This window comes from Oncorhynchus gorbuscha, linkage group LG15, assembly GCF_021184085.1.
Source record: "Oncorhynchus gorbuscha isolate QuinsamMale2020 ecotype Even-year linkage group LG15, OgorEven_v1.0, whole genome shotgun sequence".
In the NCBI taxonomy this organism is placed as follows: domain Eukaryota; kingdom Metazoa; phylum Chordata; class Actinopteri; order Salmoniformes; family Salmonidae; genus Oncorhynchus; species Oncorhynchus gorbuscha.
Genome location: NC_060187.1, coordinates 40,000,913 through 40,006,715, shown reverse-complemented (window position 1 = coordinate 40,006,715; position 5,803 = coordinate 40,000,913). Strand labels below are relative to the sequence as shown.

General features: G+C 44.3%; 1 protein-coding gene across 2 annotated transcripts in view; it reads right to left on the bottom strand.

The window, feature by feature from the left end:
- Positions 1-5,009, bottom strand: part of LOC123997059 (neurocan core protein-like) — a 200,204-nt gene extending 195,195 nt beyond the window's left edge. For both annotated transcript variants that reach the window (XM_046301031.1, XM_046301033.1), the window contains exon 1: positions 4,709-5,009. The gene's annotated coding sequence lies outside the window, so the exon portion shown is untranslated. The remainder of the gene's footprint in view (positions 1-4,708) is intronic.
- Positions 5,010-5,803: the final 794 nt, after the last annotated feature.

Sequence of the window (5,803 nt, the reverse complement as noted above, 5' to 3'; positions counted from 1 at the left end):
TGAGCATCTCTGAAGGGGGAGAAATCTCATTGTCGCCTGCAAGCGAATAACTAATATCAATAGCAGCACAAGCCGATAGTGAACAGGCATATTGCATTCACAAAGCCGCCAAATAGAAATTCACAGGCGCCACAAACCGGAGTCCGAGAGGGATTTGAATGAAATTAATTACATTACTTTCCATTCTTCCTGAAATCCGACGCGATTCATCTTGGTCTCCCCCCAGACTCAGACAAGGCAGATATATGATAAGAGTTGGGCTTCTTATAGCTATCCGACAGGCTTCATAAATACCTGCAGTCAGGAGCCTCAGGAATCATTTTCTGTAATGGGGGCTTGAAAAGCTTATGTTTCTCCTTCTGTGTCTCACTGTTTTATTTCTCTGTTTTTCTTCTCTAAGTCTTCAAAAATATGTTTCAGACCTCCAGGTTTTCCCCATACATCAAAACATAACCCGACTCAACCCACTCACAAAACATACAACTCCTCTGGGAACTAGTTGTTCTGAAGAAATTAAAGAATGCCTCACTCATCTGTAACCTTGACAAGTGTTCTCTGTTTAATGGCTTATCAAGGTCTGTCAGATGGCAGGACATACCGGGGATGGGAGCCCAGCAGTCTGTCGCGGTGCCACAAACGCGTCATGTCCTTCAGTAACGAAGAAGCAGATGAGAGGGGGATGGAGAGGAAGAGAGAGTCTGGAGTGGTTTCATTCTGTGTTCCAACCTTATAGCATCTCTCTCTCTCTCTCTCTCTCTCTCTCGCTCTCTCTATTGCTTTGTAGCTACTCTTGTCTAATTTAGCAGTAACAGATTCTGCTGTGCTTGAGGAAGCATCGGTGACAATGACAGCATTGGTCCTGGAGCTATCCAGTGCTGAAAGAACTGCAGCCTCCTACACTACAGAGCCCCTGGGGAGGATAGTCTCTCTGTGTGAGGATTAAATGTTCCAGATAAGAACCCACTAGCAAATTGGTGAAATAAACAGCAAGTATTCTTCCCTTATTGGATTCAGAGTCTGAATCACTGTTCAATTCCAACCTGGACAACACAGAGACCATTTCATTCAGAACCTGAGCCATAATGCTAACAAAGGATGTATCCAAACATAATGATCAACCAAGAAGAAGGGGGGAAAAGATATTCAACCCCCAAGTAGTCCCTTTGTGCCCTCCATTAAAAATTTGACAAAAACTGTTACCAGATGTCATTGATTATTTATGGTGTTTAATAGGCAAAATGCCCACATTGAATTATGCATTTGTGGTCTGTTCCTCCGATGAATATTCAAAAGCTGTTTCTGCTGAGAGCTGCTCCTCGCCTTTGTCTGCATGCGGTTAGCCAATGGCACATCTGTGACTGCAGCCCGGCACTGTGGTTAGCCAATGTGGCTTACGCCAAAGCATTGCTAATGCCAGATGAGAGCCTACATCCTACTACAGCTCAGTATTGCTCTGCTCTTCCAGGCCAGAGGCTTCAGAACAGCCTGAGATTCTCCTGAGCTGTCAATCAAAGCAGAAACACCAGGTTCATTAAGGTGATAAAATGTCCCTGGGATTCTGGCAATAAGAGGGAGAGACTGGCAAAAAGCCAAAGCAGACCTCAGTCAGTGGGATTCATACACATGTACATGCATGCATGAGTGTGCAGACACACACTTACAATAACACGTGCATACACGCGCACTAACTAACACACATGCACATATGCACACGACACACTCACAGACACACTCGCTCTCTCACACAGATACACAATAACTCACACATATGCATGCACTCACACATAATGCTGTGAGCGTTCGCACTGTTTAATTTGATCAGGGCTGTCTAAATCTTTAAATTAGACTCACTCTGTGTCTGAAGGCACATATTCCCCCCCCCCCCCTCATTTTCAGTTTGCACTGCATGTATGAAAGGGGTATTGCTTTCAGCAGGAATACTGTCTGCCACTATTGGCCATCCGAACCATCTGTCGACATCTGGATACCCTGCAGTTTCTCAAGTTCTGTTGAAAAACTTCATGAGGGATTTTGTTAATTCAACAGACAGTGGCTGCTTAATTAAGTGAATATTAATTTACTACATGAGTGAAACCTCTGAAAATCCATGCTTTCTTTCATTGGCTTGGATGCTACTCAAGTGCAAAATTGAATTATCGCCGTTCACGTCGCTCCCTACAAGTGTCGGTGCTAAGCTGTGTGCAGCCGAGCAGGGAGGCACATTATTGAAAGACATTGTGAGTCAACCCATGCAAAAGCATAGAATACTCTGAATTCTCCCCAATCGGTTTTTCAGGCACTTGTGATGACAACATTTCCGAGCTGTGTTTGGCCCTTGTCAGTATCATTGGAAAACAGCCATTGGGGAGCAGTGTGCAACTAACTATCTGATGGGATATTCTGCCTCGATTGTGCCTCGTGTAAAGAAGAAAAATGGAACAGCAACCAAATTGGCACAGAAGATCTCTATTGAGATTAGTTTAGTGGTGTCAGCCAGCTCCTCTTTGAACCTGAAGAACGCCAGAAAGACTGAGAGAGAAGGGAGGGGTGACAGAAAGGGGGGGAGAGACAGAGACAGAGGGAGAGAGCATTGGAGAGAAAGACTGAGAGAAGGATGGAGGGAGAGGGAAAGAGAGGCTAATAGAGAAAGAGAGAGGGGGAGCGAGCTCTCCCACTAACAGGATTAGCACTCATCACCTTTGTTTAGGGAGCGTTCCGTTTCCACAGGTGCCAGCTAGGGAACACTGATGGTCCCCAACACGGGTCAGTGACAGGAGGGACAGCTTTTCCAGATACACACATGACTGCTCAACCATGTGAAGGGAAAAAAGCTCAAACAATGAGCATGTAGCTGTTGAGGCGGTTTAAAAAAAAAATCTCCCCGTGTCATTATGCATCAACCGTGTGAGCCAAGCCTGCCTTTATAGTTTTCCCATCCATCAGCCCGCCTGTCTCAGAGTATTGGCAATGCCACACACAAACACACACACATGGATGGGCAAAACAGTTTCTACCCAGGTGGAATCGGCAAGCTCACACACATGCATGCACAGAAAGAAGACACACATGCATGCACATAAAGAAGAGACACCTGCATGCACATAAAGAAGACACACCTGCATGCACAGAAAGAAGACACACCTGCATGCACATAAAGAAGAGACACATGCATGCACAGAAAGAAGACACACATGCATGCACAGAAAGAAGACACACATGCATGCACATAAAGAAGACACACATGCATGCACAGAAAGAAGACACACCTGCATGCACATAAAGAAGACACACATGCATGCACATAAAGAAGACACACATGCATGCACATAAAGAAGACACACATGCATGCACATAAAGAAGACGCACATGCATGCACAGAAAGAAGACACATGCATGCACAGAAAGAAGACACACATGCATGCACAGAAAGAAGACACACATGCATGCACAGAAAGAAGACACACATGCATGCACAGAAAGAAGTAGAGCGGAGATAAAAAGAGAAAGATTATCATTTCACGAAGTGCTGGTTGGAATCCGTGCTATATTTCGCTGGGGCTCATCTGAAAATGAAAATACACATACACATGTACAGTACGCTGTTCAGCAGCATCATCTATCATTGTCCGATCCAAAGGCATATATATATATTGCAGACTGACGCAACATACTCCACCAGCATTTGACCGTGCACTTTCATTAGCGTGAGCGGGAGTTGTTCGTTTTTCAGACAGCACATAAAAACATATGCCATGTATATAAAAAGTATTAAAAACGCATGCCATGTTTGACAGAGTGCCATCAAAGATAACGTATCGAGTTCCCTCTCTCGGTCAGCTAGCTGTCGTTGCTTTCGGATTTATTGAAAGGGCTCGCTGCTTGTTGAATTCTCAACATATGCAATACATCCTCCCTCCGTCAGAAGACTATAATCTCTACTCGTCCTGAGAAACGAAGCAAGGCTGCTCAGATGCTCATGATGTTGGTTTCGCCAAGGCCGATATCCTTCTAATGGTTTCATCGGAAAAGAAGTGTCTTTAAAACAGAGCCGATATGCTATTGAAACATTCCCCCACATTAAACACATGAACACATTTTCTGTCCCACCCCTGCCGGTTGGATGGTTGCTACTTTGCAGACCACAATATCACGCAAAGCAGTGAAACATTATTGAATCACACACGATAACAGTCAGATCAGATCCTAAGAGGACACACAAGTATCATTCTTCAGATGTCAAGCATGCACGTTTCCTCTTAGCTAAGAGTAGCTAATTGTAGTATCAGCAAGGATTCTACATGTTATAGCAAGGTTTTTTTAAAGGGTTAAAGCACGTAGAAACATAGCAAAAACTTTTCAGAATAAAATTACAACTGAAATTCATACAAAATGTGTTATTCAAGACTCGACCAGAATAAAGGCATCCAATACAAGGTTTGGAAACAAGAGCGTAATAAACTATACAGTGATACAGTATGTCAATGCTCACATGGAAAACGAAATACTGAAGCCTCTTCAACGCATGCATATACTATTTGTATTTATTTAAGTGGTAGTTCGCTTTGTCTGCGTGAAGATAGAATATAGCCCACTCCTTATTAATAACGAATATCCAAGATACCGATTTCTCAGGCTTCATATTAAGCGACGCCAAAAAGACTAATCGTAATGTAATATACTGGAATAGGCTAATACACATTGTTCTCACCTTTTAGGAGGAGGTGACCGTGAGCCGCCCTGATGTCTCTGTCAAGTCCTCAGGAATGTAGAGCGATGCCGCAAGTAACGTCGGTCTGATTCCGTGCAGGTGTTCTGTTAGTCACGAGCCACAGTCAGCAGTGCGAGCCATCGAGCGCACCAAAACCGTATAAAGAGTTGGAAAAAAATAACGACTCGCGTTTTGGAGAGGTCCAAAACACAATAACGGGGTATCTGGTGTCCGTCCTATTGCGCAAATAGAAGAGAGACAGACGAAACGTGATGAGGAGAGCTACAACGATTCTCACCTCCCTGGCAGCCAAGTGCTACTGAACAAAAGAGCGCAGATACTCTCTGCAGAGTCCCGCTATTCAAATCAGCGAAGGGAGAAAGGGGAGGTGGGGGGGATGGTTGATGTGGTGGCCCAGTGGGCGTTGAGGGTGTGTGGGGAGTGTGGGGGAGAGGGGCGTCCTATGGGGTAGAGACATCATTTGGCACATCTGCACTGTTACTGTGTAATCCCGTTTGTCTGTTTTGAGCGCCACGATGTATAGCCTGGGGGATAATGTTACCTTGTATTGTAAATTCACACTGACCTCGCGGAGTAAGAAAGTTAGAGGTATTACTCATTAATACTGAAACCTTAGATTAATAACAATTAGGCCAACTCTTGTCTTAGAAACACGTTTGAGGTCACAGGCAGGCTTGTCGCTGCTCCAAACAACACTTCATTCGCACCCATCTACCACTAAAACTAGTCAACAACTAAGACAGGTCTCAAAATGCAGAGTTAAAACAATAGAACATGTATTGTATAGACAGATGTGTCACCAGCCAAAACATGAAACTAATTGCAATTACCGCAAACGACATGACTTATTACACTCTTATACATGAGCTCATATTACAGTGTAGCCTTGTTGAAGTCTCCAGAAATCATTAGGACCTGTTTCCAGTAGACAGACAGCACCCGAGAGCCTCTCAACACACGGCTTTACCACACCGAGAATAATGATCCCCTCCGAGATGCCACGGTGCTGCGCAGGGAAGATTAACTCGCCCTACTAATTCACAACCCACCATACACTTTCAGTATTGCTTGTTA